The following is a 17,596-nucleotide window of genomic DNA, read 5'->3' as shown; positions in this document are numbered from 1 at the left end:
TGGACTGTACTCTCCCGAGTGGAATTCTCTGTACGTGGAAAGAATTCAGTAAATACCACTGATTGATACCAAAACCAGGAGAAGAACTGCTGTGTCATGGCTACCTGGAGGCCACCAGAAGAGGATGCAAGAAGTCCCACAGGAAGAAGGATGGCATCTGCATATATGAACTGGCCAGGATCAGAGTGGACAATTAGAATCAGAAAACCCAATACCAAGGGTAGTGCGGGGCGGGTTCTGATCCATCTTGTTCTTCAGCATGCTGCCTCCATCCTTTTTAAAGGTGTGATCAAACCAACCAAACTAAGGTCAACCTCAGTGTCTTGCCTCCCAGCTCAGCCCACGGCCTGAGTGGCCAACTTTCAGCTGGGAAAGTACCTGGCTAACAGTCTCATTACACGGGGCCAATAATGTCATACAGCAATAAACAGAAAGGAAAATACATATGGACCTGGAGAGATTCAGTAATGAACCTATTTGTTAAGCAGCAGGGTAGATACAATACAGTCAGATCTGACACAGTCTCTGTCCCACAGACTAAAAGGGAGGGAGAGAGAACAGGTAATTCATCCCCATTTTCAGATGAGGGAACTGAGGCACAGAGCAGTCAAGTGACTTGCCTGAGGTCACCCTAGAGCCAAGTGACAGAGCCAGAATTAGAACCTAGGTGAATTCTAATTGAGAAGCAGCGCGACCTAGTGGGAAGAGCACGGGCCTGGGAATTAGAGGACCTGGGTTCTAATCCCAGTTCCACCACTTGTACTCAGTATGACCTTGAGCAACCCGCTTAACTTCTCTTGTGCCTCAGTTACCTCATCTGTAAAATGGGGATTATGACTGGCGTCCCATGTGGACTGTGTCCAACTTTATTAGCTTTGTATCTGCCCCAGGCCTATTACAATGTCTGGCACATATTATAATCGTAATAATAATATTCACTAAGCACTTACTATGTGTCAAGCACTGTTCTAAGTGCTGGGAGAAATACAAGTTAATCAGGTTGGACACAGTCTCTGTCCCATATGGGGTTCACAGTCCAAGTAAGAATAGTTAGCACTTAACAAATACCATGAAAAGTAAAATTCAGGAATCATCCCACCCTCCAGTGCAGTAACGGGTTATCCTCCGATTCCCAGGCTTGTCCTCTTTCCACTGGGTCTTACTGCTTCAAAAACGGAATTCAATCAGATTTTCTCCAGCAACTATTCAAGTAAGTCAATACCCCTATATAAAGGGTCAGTTCCTTCCCACATTTACCACATTTTTAGGGAGCAGTATACAGATAACAGAACTAGGCAATTTTCTCCAGAACATCTGGGCCTCAATTTCACTTAATTCCGATCCCACCTACTGCAACTACTAGTCATAGCATCGTCTGCTCTGTTTCCACCGCTGCAGTTCTGAGTTTTCTCTCTGGCAGGCTCTCCCTCCCTCCTCCTACTCTGATCCTTGCAGTCCTCAAGGTCTACCTTGGAGAAGACTCGGACTTTTGGCCCTCCACCTTCACACGCTGTTTCTGAGTGTTGTGGCTGAGAGCTTGCTCATCCCCACCTCAGCACAAGCATGCATGGAAGTACAGTAGATCTCATCATCTCCAGAAATTGCTCCATCGTTCACGTCAACAACGCCAACCTTCCATTCATTGCTGCTGGCCACATCCTTTTATACTGCCGCTTTCCCACAGCCTCTCCCCCTCCACCTTGATCTTGAAATCTGGAGCCCTTCTACTCAAGGCTATCATGACACATTTCTTATATTTTCTACCAACCCCAATCTCCCCTGATACTAAAGTCCCATGGCCTCAATACTACCCTGTTCTCTAAACTTAATTTCCTTAACTCTGCCCCACAGTTGCTTTTGCAAGACCAACCTCAGCTCTGTACTCCAACCTTTACTTTCTCTGCACTCAAAATCTTAACAGCCGAGCACTGTTAGTCAAGGTCTATGAACACGCCAGCTTCTGCCACTTCAAAAAGTAGTGGGGACCAGTGGAAACAGAAGGGGTCTTAGTCATTCATTCAATCAACCCATCATTCGTGCATTCATTCTTATTCCATCATTCATTCATTCACAGACCTGGGAATTCCGAGAACCCAACACCACCAGCTGGGTGATCTTGAGCAAGTCGCTGAACTTCTCCAAGCCTCAGTTTCTGGTAAAATGGGTCTGTCAACTCTGTTATACTGTTCTTTTTCAAAGACTTAGTACAGTACTCTGTAAATGGTAAATGATCAATAAATATCACTGACCGATTCATCGATGGGAATTTAGTATCTGTTCTCCCCCCTACTTAGACTGAGAGATCCATATGGAACAGGGACTGTGTCTGACCTGTGGCCAATGACGGGCTCACAGTCTAATCGGGTGAGACAGATGGACAAAAACAACACAACATAATCGCGATAAGTAGAATCAAGGGGATGTACACCTCATTAACAAAATTAATAGGGTAATAAAAATATATACAAATGAGCACAGTGCTGAGGGGAAGGGAAGGGAGGAGGGAGGAGCCGAGGGGGCAGAGGGAAAAGGGGTAGCTCAGTCTGGGGAGGCCTCTTGGAGGAGGTGAGCTCTCAGTAGAGCTTTGAAGAGGGGAAGAGAGGGGAATTGTTATTATTGTTAAGTGAGGCTGGATACAGATCCAAGACTGTGTCTGACCTGATCTTGGTATATAGTAAGTGTTTAAGAAATACCAGGTTATTATTATGTTCACTCTGGTCTGCTCAGCATCAATTCTATGCCTTCTCCTTGGTCCCCCACTCCACTGCCCCCACCAATTATTCCCAACTTCCAACTCCCTGCTGAAATGCTTTTTGCCCAACAACCTCCCTTCCTAGACTCTAATGACCTCACAGATTGCTTTGTTGGTAAAAATATAAACATAAGGCATGGAGGAAGGGAGTTACAGGCCAGAGGTTCCTCCATTACCTCCTCCCCACTCTACTGCCCTTCCCTCTTCTCTTCCTTCCCAACTGCCTCTCATGAGGATATGCAGAGGCACTCAAAATCAACATTCCCCCTCTCACCTTTTAAAAATTCTTAGTCTCACTGTCCTCCCTCCCTTCACTGTTATATTCACCCCCTCTCTCACTCCAATGACTCCTTTTCCCCTGCCTTCAAACACATTCACGCATGGCCTAGACTTAACAAAGCCTCCTCTGAATCCCTTAGCTCCCTCCAACTAACGTCCCTTCTCCCTGCTCCCATTCCTGCCCAAATCACTTGAAATGATGCTATACACTTACTGCCTTCACTTTCTTTCTCTCAAGTCTCTTCTTGACCCTCTCCAATCAGGTTCTGGACTTTTTCATGCCGCTTAGACCAGAGTCTCTGAGGTCACCAAAGATCACCTCCTAGCCAACCTCATTGGGCTCCTCTCCTTGATTAAATATTCCTTGACCTCCTGGCCACCTATAACAATGCCAACCATACCCTTCTCCTTGGCTTGCTATCAGCCCTTGGCTTGGCCAACATGGCACTCACTTGGGTCTCCTCCTTCCCCTCCGACAAGTCCTTCTCTTTTGCGTGCTGACTCGACCCTTTCACCTCTCATCTCCTAACTCTGAGCTGGGCCAGTTTCCAAGCATTCTACTGCCCTGAAGAGGGGCGGAATACACTTGGATCTGTATCCAGCCTCACTTAACAATAATAACAATTCCCCTCTCTTCCCCTCTTCAAAGCTCTACTGAGAGCTCACCTCCTCCAAGAGGCCTCCCCAGACTGAGCTACCCCTTTTCCCTCTGCCCCCTCGGCTCCTCCCCCTCTCCTTTCCCCTCCCCTCAGCACTGTGCTCATTTGTATATATTTTTATTACCCTATTAATTTTGTTAATGAGGTGTACATCCCCTTGATTCTACTTATCGCGATTATGTTGTCTTGTTTTTGTCCATCTGTCTCACCCGATTAGACTGTGAGCCTGTCATTGGGCAGGGATTGTCTCTATCTGTTGCCGAATTGTACATTCCAAGTGCTTAGTACAGTGCTCTGCACATAGTAAGCGCTCAATAAATACTATTGAATGAATGAATAATGATTATGGTACTTGTTAAGCGCTTCCTATGTGCCAAGCACTCTTCTAAAGGTAGTCAGGTTGGACACAGTCCCTGTCCCATATAGGGCTCACACTCTTAATCCCCATTTTACAGATTAGGTAGCTGAGGTTCGGAGAAGTGAAGTGATTTGCCCAAGATCACACAGCAGACATGTGGTGGTGGCCAGGATTAGAACCCACGACCTTTTGACTTCCATACCTGTGCTCTATTCACTAAGCCAAGCTGCTTCACTTATGTACCCATCCATAATTTAATTATATTAATGACTGTGTCCCCCTCTAGACTGTAAGCTCCTTGTGGGCAGGGAATGTGTCTACCAACTCTGTTATATTGTGCTCTCCCAAGCACCTGACACAGTGCTCTGCACACAGACACACTCAATAAATAGTATTGATTGATGGGGCAATTGATTGTCCCAGTGTTCCACAGAGCACCATGACCTCACTCTGTTGCCCATACACAGAATGTGTCGATGTCACATGCACCACTTTGTGTTGCAGCTCTGCTGCTTTCCCGTCACCTCACGTTACCTGCGTCGTGCCGGGGGCTGCCGAGCATCCCAGGCAGCTCGGCTTCAAGATCCCAATTTACGTTCTGCTCAAGGATGGTCTCTGTCCCATCGCCATCTTTGAAAAGGGAGTGGGGTGGCCATTTTGGAGAGAAACTATACGACCACAACCATCTTTGAGAAGGTCTGGGTGGCTGTCATCTCTGGAAGTTGTGAAACTGCTGCAGCCTCCTAGAAACTCCGTTACTGTCTGAAGCCAGTCCAGCCCGCTAGGCTACGTACTGGGTCCCCAGCTCTTTGGCCTTTTGCAGTCACTCTCCTGAGGAACTCATCCACTCATATGGCTCCAGCTATCCCATCAACATGACCCTTATCCCCTTTCATATCTTTCAGCCAACACCCCTCCCTATCTTCAAAACTCTTCTAGAATTCCACCTTATCCAAGGAGCCTTCCTCATTTAATCACCAACCTTTCAACACATTCAACCTTGCTAAGCACTTAAATATTAACACCCATGCTCAGCACTGATGTAGAAATGTATAATCAAGTGTACATTCAATTATACATTCAGGTAATACACCCTGAACGTACCCTTGGGCCCGCCCTCCCACCCTGGTCCTCCGCTCGCCCGCCCGGCCCACACCATGGCATTCTGCTGCAAGATCGGCCCCTTCATCTTCAACAGCGACCTGGCCTGCCTCGGGGTTGAGTGCACTCGGATGCTGGACTCTGGGGCCGACTACCTGCATCTGGATGTAACGGACGGGTAACTGCACCGGGCGGGTCCCGCACTCACTGACAGACCGACTGCCTGGCTACCCCCCCTCCCCCCCCCCGCCGACCGGGACTTCCAAGCTCTCCATCCCCTGGCCCCCTCCTACCTCACCTCCCTTCTCTCCTTCTCCAGCCCAGGCTGCACACTCTGCTCCTCCGCCACTAACCTTCTCATGGTGCCTCGTTCTCACCTGTCCCGTTGTAGACACCTGGCCCACATCCTACCTCTGGTCTGGAATGCCCTCCCTCCTCACATCCGCCAAACAATCACACTTTCTCCCTTCAAAGCCCTACTGAAAGCTGACCTCCTCCAGGGGGCCTTCCCAGACTGAGCCCTCCCTTCCCTCTGCTCCTCTTCCCCTCCTCATCTCCCCGACTCCCTCCCTCTGCTCTACCCCCCTCCCCGCCCCACAGCACTTGTGCATCTTTGTACATATTTATTATTCTATTCATTTTATTAAGGATGTGTATATATCTATAATTCTATTTATCTATTTTGATGCTATGAATGCCCATCTTCTTATTTTGTTTTGTTGTCTGTCTCCCCCCTTCTAGACTGCGAGCCTGTTGTTGGGTAAGGATTGTCTCTGTTGCCGAATTGCACTTTCCAAGCGCTTAGTACAGTGCTCTGCACAAAGTAATACACTTGAATGAATGAATGAATACTTGCTTTCTTCTCTCTCCCTGGATCTAAAGGATGAATGTCTGCCTTTGTTTCTCACTAGACTGCAAGGTCCTTGTGGGTAGGGAACATGGGTTTTGCTTCCGTTGCAGTTTCCCAAGCATTTAGTACAGTCCTTTGATAATAATAATAATAATTGTGGTATTTGTTAAGCACTTACTATGTGTCAAGCTCTGTACTAAGCACTGCAGTAGCGACAAACTAATCAGGTCAGACACAATCCCTGCCCGACACCAGCCTCCTAGTGTAAGGAGAACAGGTATTGCACTCCCATTTTACAGATTAGGAAAGTGAGGTACCAAGAATTTAAGTGACTTGCCCAAGGTCACACAGAAGGCAAGTGGCAAAGCTAGAATTTAAACCCAGGCCAATATTGTTTCCATGAGGCTCCCACAGCTTCTGTAATAATAATAATAACAATAATAATGATAATAATGATAGCATTTGTTCAGTGCTTACTATGTGCCAAGCACTGTTCTAAGCACTGGGGGATACAAGGTAATCAGATTGTCCCACATGGGGCTCACAGTCTTAATCTCCATTTTAACAATGGAGATGACTGAGGCACAGAGAAGGTAAGTGACTTGCCCGAAGTCACAAAGCTGACAAGTGGCAGAGCTGGGATTAGAGCCCATGACCGCTTACTCCTATGCTCGCTCCTATGCTCGAGCTGCTGAGCGCCGCTGGCGAAAGTCCAAGCACCAAGCCGACCTCACACACTTCAAATTTATCCTTTCCTGCCTTAACTCTGCCCTCTCCTCCGCCAGGCAAAGCTTCTTCTCCTCCCTCATCGACACCCATGCCCGTCACCCCCGCCGATTGTTCCGGACCTTTAACTCTCTCCTTAGGCCCCCTGTTCCTCCCCCTCCCCCATCTCTCACCCCTAATGATCTGGCCACCTATTTCCTCACGAAAATCAACATGATCAGGTCTGAGCTCCCCAAAGTCACCCCTCCGCCTCTCCCCTCCCCCCCAACAACCCCCTCCCCTACTTTCCCATCCTTCCCTGCAGTATCCTCAGAGGAGATCTCCTCCCTCCTCGCAAGTGCCACCCCCTCCACCTGCGCCTCGGACCCCATTCCCTCTCACCTTCTTAAAACCATCGCCCCTGCCCTCCTCCCTTCCTTAACTTCTATTTTTAACCACTCAATCTCCAAGGGCTCCTTCCCCTCTGCCTTCAAACACGCCCACGTCTCCCCCATCCTAAAAAAACCCGCTCTTGACCCCACTTCCCCCTCCAGTTATCGTCCTATCTCCCTACTACCCTTCCTTTCTACCCTTCCTTTCCAAAATCTTAGAACGAGTCGTCTACAATCGATGCCTAGAATTCCTTAACTCCCATTCTCTCCTAGACCCCCTCCAATCTGGCTTCCGTCCCCTCCACTCTACCGAGACTGCTCTCTCTAAGGTCACCCATGACCTCCTTCTTGCCAAATCCAATGGCTCCTACTCCATTCTGATCCTCCTTGACCTCTCTGCTGCCTTTGACACTGTCGACCATCCCCTCCTCCTCCGTACCTTATCTCACCTTGGCTTCACGGACTCTGTCCTCTCCTGGTTCTCCTCTTACCTCTCTGGCCGATCATTCTCGGTCTCCTACGCTGGAGCCTCCTCCCCCTCCCATCCTTTAACTGTTGGAGTTCCTCAAGGGTCAGTTCTTGGCCCTCTTCTGTTCTCCATTTACACTCACTCCCTCGGTGAACTCATTCGCTCTCACGGCTTTGACTACCATCTCTACGCAGATGACACTCTACGCAGATGACACGCAGATCTACATCTCCGCCCCTGTCCTCTCCCCCTCCCTTCAGGCTCGCATCTCCTCCTGCCTCCGGGACGTCTCCACCTGGATGTCTGCCCGCCACCTAAAACTCAACATGAGCAAGACTGAGCTCCTCATCTTCCCTCCCAAGCCCGGTCCGCTCCCAGACTTCTCCATCACCGTGGATGGCACGACCATCCTTCCCGTCCCGCAGGCCCGCAATCTCGGTGTCATCCTTGACTCGTCCCTCTCGTTCACCCCACACATCCTATCCGTTACCAAGACCTGCCGGTTTCACCTCTACAATATCGCCAAGATCCGCCCTTTCCTCTCCAGCCAAACGGCTACCTTACTATTACGGGCTCTCGTTATATCCCGGCTAGACTACTGTGTCAGCCTTCTCTCTGACCTCCCTTCCTCCTCTCTCGCCCCGCTCCGGTCTATTCTTCACTCCGCTGCCCGGCTCATCTTCCTGCAGAAACGATCTGGGCATGTCACTCCCCTTCTTAAACAACTCCAGTGGTTGCCTATCGACCTCCGCTCCAAACAAAAACTCCTCACTCTAGGCTTCAAGGCTCTCCATCACCTTGCCCCTTCCTACCTCTCCTCCCTTCTCTCTTTCTACCGCCCACCCCGCACGCTCCGCTCCTCTGCCGCCCACCTCCTCGCCGTCCCTCGGTCTCGCCTATCCCGCCGTCGACCCCTGGGTCACGTCCTCCCGCGGTCCTGGAACGCCCTCCCTCCTCACCTCCGCCAAACTGATTCTCTTTCCCTCTTCAAAACCTTACTTAAAAATCACCTCCTCCAAGAGGCCTTCCCAGACTGAGCTCCTCTTCCCCCTCTACTCCCTCTGCCATCCCCCCTTTACCTCTCCGCAGCTAAAGCCTCATTTTCCCCTTTTCCCTCTGCTCCTCCACCTCTCCCTTCCCATCCCCACAGCACTGTACCCGTCCGCTCAACTGTATATATTTTCGTTACCCTATTTATTTTGTTAATGAATTGTACATCGCCTTGATTCTATTTAGTTGCCATTGTTTTTACGAGATGTTCTTCCCCTTGACGCTGTTTAGTGCCATTGTTCTTGTCTGTCCGTCTCCCCCGATTAGACTGTAAGCCCGTCAAACGGCAGGGACTGTCTCTATCTGTTGCCGACTTGTTCATCCCAAGCGCTTAGTACAGTGCTCTGCACATAGTAAGCGCTCAATAAATACTATTGAATGAATGAATGAATACTCCCAAGCCTGTGCTCTTTCCACTGAGCTACGCAGCTTCTCTCTCAGTAGGCATTAAATAAATACCATTGACTGCTTGGGCATCGAAGTTGGAATTTTCTATGGAAACTTTCTATGGTAGTCGTTGAGAAATTGTACACAACTTTAATTTTTCACATACTGAAGCTTAATCAAAAAATGCATCCATTTTGATATGAATTTAATCAGGCTTTTCCCATATGCAAGTGAGAGGGGGTTTTGTTTTTTTTAATTTGGTGCTTTCGTATCCAGAATGAACCCTCCAATGGTAAATTAAGAGCCAAAAAGTCCACTGCAGCCATATGCCCAAGAAGAAAAATAAACTGGCCGACCGATTTGGTTACTCACAATTAAATGGCAAGTGGCTCATGAGACTGAGTGAGCCTTCAATCCTTAACTTGGAGAGGAAAAGCAGCTGCAAAACTTTGGTTTAGAAAATCAATCCTAAAGAATCAGTTAATCAGTGGTATTTATTGAGTCTTTACCCTGTGCAGAAGGTTAAGTACTAAGTGCTTAGGCCAGTTTGACAGCAGGAAGACACATGCTCACTGTCTTCCAGGAGCACACAGGGACATCCATGACAGGCGGGATAAGGGGCCAGGGGCCAGAAAGGGAGGTGAGGGGAATGAGGGAGTCACCAGCCTCACTCTACCTTTGAAACTTTTATCCCATTATCCCAGTAAAGCCCAGCATGCTCTTGCTGACAGTCCTTGCAGGATGGCAGCAGCAGGATGCCCGAAGATAGCATCCTGGGAAGCGAGGTGAGCTCCTTGGGGGACGAAGATTCTGTGGCCCGAGGGATACGGCTGGGGTCTGGTCTACATTTGCTCATTGGAGCAATTGAGAGCCCTTAGTGCCCTAGTTTGCTGGAGGGTCTCGAGTTCCCCTGCCGCAGCATGGTCACAGAAATGTGAGCCCATTACTCTGTCCAAAAGTCAATGCCAAATTTCACACCTGCTCTCATTAAAAAGTCTGGCTGTGGCAGGCGGTCGTCACTCCCAGAGAAGAACTGCCTCCTCCCACAGGGAAGGCAGTGGGGGCTCAGAAGAGCCGCAACCCCCGCGGTTTCTAATAAAACCCGGTCCCCCCCGACTCGTGTTGGAATTGCAGTCCACCTTTGAGCAGCTGTGAACTCGAGACTTTTCATCTCTACAAGGCCTTAGCTGGGGAGAATTTCAAGGAAGGGGCAGGAACAAAATATGGGGAAAAGGGAGAAAAAACTGATTCCGCTCACTTGGCTTAAGGAGCATCCTTCAGGGCATCCCTTAGACCCCAGGGCCACGCACACACCCAAGCCGGGACAGCCAGTGTGCTCCCAGTGAGGAAGTCAGAGGCATCCTACTGCAGGCTGGAGAGGCCGCTGTGGTTACTGCTCTTCCTTCTGCTGCTGCAGGCATTGGCTGTCCTCATCCTGCAAACTGGAAATCCTGCTGAGCTGTGACCAGCAGCAGCAGAGGCAGCAGCAAAAACAACAACAACCGCACCTTCATTCTAATAGAGCAGCTAATCTGCCATGAGGTGGAATTTTGGCTGCATCCTCCTGCCTTTGCTTCAACTCTAGACTGGAAGCTCATTGTGGGCAGGGAATGTCACTGTTTATTGTTGTATCATACACAGTAAGAGCTCGATAAATACAACTGAATGAATGAACTCTCCCATCCTTCCTAACAGTATCTCAAGACGAGATCTCCCGCCTCTTCTCGAAATCCACCACCTGCACCCATACCTCCGACCCCGTCCCTTCATACCTTATCAAAGTGCTTGCTCCCTACCTTCTTCCCTCCCTGACTGCCACCTTCACTCTCCAATGTCTTCTTCCCCACTGCTATCGAACAAGCTCATTTCTCCCCTATCCTAAAAAAAAACACCCAAGCTTGACCCCATGGCTCCCTCCTGTTATTGCCCCACCTGCCTCCTCCCATTCCTCTCCAAACTCCTCAAACGAGTTGTCTAAAACCGCATTCAAGTCTCCACCTCGTCTCCTCCAATTCTCTCCTTGCCCCCCCCAATTTGGTTTCTGCCCCCTCCACTCCACAGAAACTGCCTTCTCCAAGGTCACCGATGATCTCCTTCTTGCCAAATCCAACGGCCTCTCCTCCATCCTAATCCTCCTTCCCCTCTCAGCTGCCGTTGACACTGACAATTGCCCCCTTTCTCCTAGAAACATTATCCAAGTCTGGCTTCACTGATGCTGTCCTCTCCTGGTTCTCCTCCTTTCTCTCTGGCTGCTCATTCTCAGTCTCTTCTGCAGGTTCCTCTTCTGCCTCCCACCCACTGATAAGGCGAAGGAAAACTCATTCGCTCCCATGGCTTCAAATACCCTCGCTACGCAGATGAGGTGCCAATCTACATCTCCAGCCCCGATCATGCTCCTTCTCTGCAGTCTTGCATTTCCTCCTGCCTTCAGGACACTCCTACTCAGCTGTCCTGCCAACACCTCCAACTTAATGAGTCCAAAAAGAACTCATCTTCTCATCCAAACCCTGTCCTCCCGATTTTCCCATCTCCGTAGACAGCACCACCGTCCTCCTTTCTCTCAAGCCCATAACCTTGACATTATTGACTCATCTCTCGTATTCAACCAACATATTCGATCTATCACCAATTCCCATCAGTTCAACCTTCATAACATCACCAAAATCTTCCCTTTCCTCCCCATCTGAACTGCTACCATGTTAACCCAAGCACATATCCTATTTGGCCTTGACTACTGCATTTGCCTCCTCGCTTGCCTCCCTGCCTCCTGTCTTTCCCCACTCCAGTCCACACTTCACTCTGCTGCCTAGATCACATTTCTACAAAACCGTTCAGTCCATATCTCCCCACTCCACAAGAAGCTTCAGTGCTTGCTCATCCCCCTCCTCAATGAACAGAAACTCCTCACCACAGGCTTTAAAGCATTCAATCACCTTGTCCTCCCTGATCTTACCTCCCTGATTTCCTACTACAACCCATCCCGCACACTTCACTCCTCTAATGCCAATGGACTCTTGGTACCTCTCTTGTCTATCTTGCCACTAACCTCATTAGACAGAATTTTCCCTGAAAGCTCTGGAGATGGGATTGAAAGCTCTGGAGATGGGACTGAAAGAGAAAGAATGAACTCAAATATCTCCCTGGAATGACTTGGGCATCCCGATACCATAAATTATATGTTCAAAGCACCCTTTTTCCATCAGAACCATTAGAATATTTAGGTTCATAATTAGGGGAGGGAAATTACTGCCTCCTCCTTTGGGAGACTGGCAGAGACTGGCAGAGTAAAGTAAGTCCCTTCTGTGTAGGGAACGTGTCTGCTAATTCTGCAGCATCATACTCTCCCAAGCGCTCAGTACACTGTTCTGCACCTTGTAAACATTCAGTAAATACCACCGATTGACTGAATGATTGATTGGGGGCAGCACAGTTCCAGTTCCAGACCAGACTGAAGGTGTACAGTGCTGTAGCGCCGTCCAACCTCCTCTCCATCTGTGAGACCTGATAAGGATCTGGAATGTAACTGGTCACCAGGCATCGAAGCTGGGCTCATCTGAACTGGGTGGGACAGGTGAGGAGGATGTGAACACAGCAGCATACCCAATTGCCTGCTGTACGAAGAGCTGAAACTGGGAAACCCAAAACAACGAGGGCAGAGGAAGTGCTTAAATGACCCAGTAAAACGAAGCCTCGAGTAAAGCTGCATCCCAGGTGAAAATTGGGAGTCAACTGCTGAGGACAGACCTGCGTGGCACACTGCCATCCAGAAGGGAGTAGCTCTCTTCGTGGAAAAGCTTTGTATGGTAAAAGAGACAAAGAGGCCAGGTGTTACCGACATGTCAGTACAACACCAAAAGGAATGACCTATTATGGGTCCTGTAGTGACCATTTCTCCCCTCTCAGGATCACACCTGGAGAGTTTCCAGTACCCTACCAGTCTTGGCAATGGGCGGGAAAGTCAAGCAGAGGCCTACCCATTCCATTCCTAGCTCAGGCAGTGGCTAGTGAGTAGAAGCCAATCTCCTACAAGTCAAAACTCACCTGTGCTGGGTAGCAGCGGCACGGCAGAAAGTCGAAAATGGAGACTCAAGTTTACCGCATGGAAGAAGGCGACGGTAAACCACTTCCACATTTTTAGCAAGAAAACTCTGTGGATACACTACCAGAACGATTGTAGATAGAGGTAGAGACAGAGATAGAGACATAGAGATAGAGATAGATAGAAACATCTGGGAGAGATGTATCCATGGTGTTGTGGGTCAGAGACGACTCGACGGCATAAGATGAAACATTGACCTCTTCAGGCCTACTTCACTATCCGTGGTGTCTTTTTTGAACACAAAGGACAACTAGGTATCCATGGTGTTCCAGTTTGTGCTTGGGACCTAGTGGACTGGGTCTCATGCCTTCCACTCTAATTAACTTAGAATGAACACTCTGGGCATGTCACTCCCCTCCTCAAAAGCCTCCAGTGGTTGCCTATCAACCTTTGCATGAAACAAAAACTCCTCACTCTTGGCTTCAAAGCTCTTCATCACCTTGCCTCCTCCTACCTCACCTCCCTCCTCTCCTTCTACAGCCCACCCTGTACACTCCGCCCCTCTGCCGCTAACCTCCTCACAGTTCCTCATTCTCACCTGTCCCGCCGTCGACCCCTGGCCCACGTCCTACCGCTGACCTGGAATGCCCTCCCACCTCACATCCGCCAAACTAACTCTCTTCAAAGCCCTACTGAGAGCTAACCTCCTCCAAGAGGCCTTCCCACACTGAGCCCTCCCTTTCCCTCTGCCCCTCCTCCCCTCCTCATTCCCCCTTCCCTCTCCCTCTGCTCTACCCCCTTCCCCTCCCCACAGCACGTGCGCATATTTGTATATATTATTTATTACTCTATTTTATTAATGATGTGTAGATATCTATAATTCTATTTATCTTGATGGTATTGATGCCCGAATATTTGTTTTGTTGTCTGTATCCCCCTTTTAGACTGTGAGCATGTTGTTGGGCAGGGATGGTCTCTATCTGTTGCCGAATTGTCCATTCCAAGCGTTTAGTACAGTGCTCTGCCCACAGTAAGCGCTCAATAAATACGATTGAATGAATGAATGAATTCAAGGATCTTAACGGAAAGAGAATGGACCTGGGAGTCAGAGGATCTGGGTTCTGACCCTGGCTCTGCTACGGGCCCTCTGTATGGCCTTGGGCAAGTCATTCAACTTTCTGTGCCCATTTCCCTCATCTGTAAAATCGCAATCGATGTCTGTTCTCCTTAGATGGTGCCCCCGGTGTGGAAAAGGGACTGTGCCAGCCCGAATGATCTCGTGTCGCCACCAGTGCTTGGCACAGAGTCAGCACTTAACAAATACCTTTACCACCATCAATACTAAACGTTAGTAGATCGGCCTCCTAACCCCTGGGGAAAAATTACAACTCATTGGGATGCACGCGGGCCTTCCATTCTTTTAATAAGTGTGATCTCTGGCGGATCTTTTAATAGTCGACCTCCCAATTCTTTTTCATTTTCCACACCCCTTGATCCTCGGAAACGTTAGCAAATCGATCTGAGGCCAAAATGCGGGGCGGGGGCGAGGGCGGGCCGTCTGCGGGACTGCCCAGGTGTGGTTTTCAAGGCAACCCTTCAAGAGCCCAGAAAATAAGCCCAAAGACTGCCGGAACCGCAAGAGCAGCAGCTTTGTGGCCGCGGGGCTCTGAGAGGACGCTTGCTGGGGGAAGGAGGAGGAGGCGAAGGAGAAGGAGGAGGAGGAGAAGGAGAAGAAGGAGGAGGAGGGGGAGAAGGACGGAGAGAAGGAGGAGAAGGAGAAGAAGGAGAAGGAGGGGGAGAAGGAGCAGAAGGAAAAGGAAGAGAAGGAAGAGGAGGGGAGGAGAAGGAGGAAAAGGGGGAGAACGAGGAGGAGAAGGAGAAGGAGGAGAAGGAGGAAAAAGGAGAAGGAGAAGGAGAAGGGGGAGAAGGAGGGGAAGGAGAAGGAGGAGAAGGAGGAGGAGGAAGAGGAGAAGGCGAAGGAGAAGAAGGACTGGTCTCTGGCAGCAGTCCCGGCCCCGGCGCTCCTTCCGGAGGCCGCCGGCTCGGCATTGTCTGCCCGGCAGCTTCCCCGACCACCTGCCCGGGTTTGGGGGCCGGGTCGGGCCGGGCAGGGTCGGGCCGGGCCGGGCCGGGCCGGGCCGGGCCGGGCCGGGCAGGGTCGGGCTGCACCGTCGCAGGAGCCGGGGCGTTTGCAGGCAAAGCTTTGTTCTCCGGCGCCTCACTGCGGCTGCAGGGCTTCCCCGCCCCCTCCTCTCTTGCTTCTTCCCTCCCTCCGTCCCTCTGTCCGTCCCCACCGCCCGCCCCCGCCCACTGCCCCAGCCCCGGACCCTTCGTTGATGCTAGTGGGGCGGCGGGGGTCGGGGAGGCCCCACCTGTCCCTCCGGAGCCCGGGGCTCCCGGGCCGCCGCCGGAGTCCGCCCCGGGGTGCCCGGGGGTGAGGGGTGCCCGGGGAGGGAGTACTCGGGGAGGGGATGCCCGGAGAGGGGGTGCCCGGGGAGGGGGTGCCCGGAGAGGCGGTGCCCGGGGAGAGGTGCCCGAGGGTGGGGGGTGCCCGGGGAGGGGGTGCCCGGGGGTGGGGGCTGCCCGGGGAGGGGCTGCCCGGTCCCGGCGAGGGGCGTCCAGAGGGCGGGTCGGGACACCTGCCCGGCGGCACCCAGCGCCTCTCCCGGGCCCGGGCCGGGGGCGGTTGGCATTGCCGGCGCCCCGTCGGACCCAGGTCGCCCGGCAGCCCGGCACAGCGGGGCCGCGATCCTTTGGAGGGCGGGAAGGTGCGGGGTGCGGGGTGCTGAGCCCGCTGCTTGCCATCCCCAGGACCGGGTGGGGGCCTCCGTCTGGGGCCGGGGGGGCCTTACCTGCGCGCCGCCGCCGGGGCACCGCACCGCACCGCGCCGAGCGGAGGCAGAGAAGGACGGGGACGGGGACGGGGACGGGGATGAGGATGCTGCTGCGACAACCGCTGCGCCCGCTCGGGAGGAGAGCCTCGCCGGCCCCGCCCCCGGCCCCGCCCCCGGCCCACCCATCCCCGCCCCCCGCGGACAGCCCACCCAACACCCGGAAAAACGGCCGGCAAAACCGGCGGCGAGGGGCTGGGCGGGGAGCGGGGCCTGGCGCTCCGAGGACCCGGCTCACCCATTCCGGCGCCCCTGCTTCTCTGCTGGGTGACCTTGGTTAGGCCGCTGTACTTCTCTGTGCCTCAGTGACCTCATCCCTAAAACGGGGGTGAAGCCTGCGAGCCCCATATAGGTCGGGGGCTGGGTCCAACCTGCTCGGTTTTCATGATAATAATAATGCTGGTATTGGTTAAGTGCTTACTATGTGCCGAGCACTGTTCTAAGCGCTGGGGTAGATACAGGGTAATCGGTACAGGCTCACAGTCTTAATCCCCATTTGACGGATGAGGAAACAGAAGCACTGAGAAGTTAAGTGACTTGCCCAAACCCATGACCCCTGACCCCTAAACCCGTGCTCTTTCCACTGAGCCACGCTGCCCAGCTACCCAGTGGGGCTCGCGTGGCTCAGTGGAAAGAGCCTGGGCTTGGGAGTCAGAGTTCATGGGTTCGAATCCCGGCTCTGCCACTTGTCAGCTGTGTGACTGTGGGCAAGTCACTTCACTTCTTTGGGCCTCAGTTCCCTCATCCGAAAATGGGGATTAACTGTGAGTCTCGCGTGGGACAACCTGATTACCCTGCATCTACGCCAGCGCTTAGAACAGTTCTCTGCACATAGTAAGTGCTTAACAAATACCAACATTATTACCCCACCGCTTACTACAAGTGCCTGGCACATGGTAAGCACTTAAATACCATTTTAAAAAGGGGCAGGGGCTGGGACAGGGACGAGAGCAGGGGCAGGGCCTGGGAGAAGGCGCTGTCAGGGACAGGAGCAGAGAGAGGGGCCTGGAGCAGGAGTGCTTGGCAAGGGCAAGGTTAGGACGATGGATCCCATTTCTCTTGAATATTTACTCGGAGCTCCCCATCAGCTGTTCCCTTCCTACTTCCCCCACTCTCTTTGCCCAACGCATCCCAGTTCGCACAAGACTGCTGCTTCACTGCTCACCTCCTAACTGTATCTCGCTCCAGACTCCCTAGCTCATTTCCACACTCCAGACAGGAACTCTCTCACTCCTTAAATCCATCAAAGTCAATCATGGGTATTTATTGAGCGCTCACTGTGTGCACTGCATAGAACCAGTAACTGTGTGCAAAACACAGTTCTCGAATCTCTACCGCACTGTACTAAATTCCCTGCCTATTTTCCAAGCCTTCTGAAAAGTTGTCGCCTCCAGGTGGTCTTCGCTGACTAACCCCCCCCCCCCCCTTGGTCAAGTAATTATTTATTTCCTGTGTTTATATTTTTTTGTTTGTTTTACTGTTACAAGTCTATATCTACTTTCTTCTATTCCCATTTTATGTTAGCAATTTATGTCTGCCTGACTCTCCTCAAGGGCCCAAGACTATAGTTTGAGTCACACCCTCTGCTTGGAAGTCCTACAGTCCTGCCACCAAGGATCCTCACTCCCTGCATGCCCCATGCCTATTGGGCCGGGGATAAAAGG

The 17,596-nt window shown here is 51.5% G+C and overlaps 1 protein-coding gene and 1 non-coding gene across 2 annotated transcripts in view; one reads left to right on the top strand and one right to left on the bottom strand.

Annotated features, from left to right (window-relative positions):
• MAP2 (microtubule associated protein 2) overlaps window positions 1-15,968 on the bottom strand; it is a 328,607-nt gene extending 312,639 nt beyond the window's left edge. The window contains exon 1 of the mRNA XM_039912684.1: window positions 15,894-15,968. The gene's annotated coding sequence lies outside the window, so the exon portion shown is untranslated. The remainder of the gene's footprint in view (window positions 1-15,893) is intronic.
• Window positions 12,896-13,033, top strand: LOC114813545. Its single transcript, XR_003761262.1, has one exon. It is a non-coding gene; the product is annotated as a small nucleolar RNA SNORA7 (small nucleolar RNA).
• Window positions 15,969-17,596: the final 1,628 nt, after the last annotated feature.

Source organism: Ornithorhynchus anatinus, chromosome 7 (assembly GCF_004115215.2).
Source record: "Ornithorhynchus anatinus isolate Pmale09 chromosome 7, mOrnAna1.pri.v4, whole genome shotgun sequence".
NCBI classification, from domain to species: Eukaryota; Metazoa; Chordata; class Mammalia; order Monotremata; family Ornithorhynchidae; genus Ornithorhynchus; species Ornithorhynchus anatinus.
Note: the sequence above shows the minus strand (reverse complement) of the source record. Positions and strands in the feature narration are given on the sequence as shown.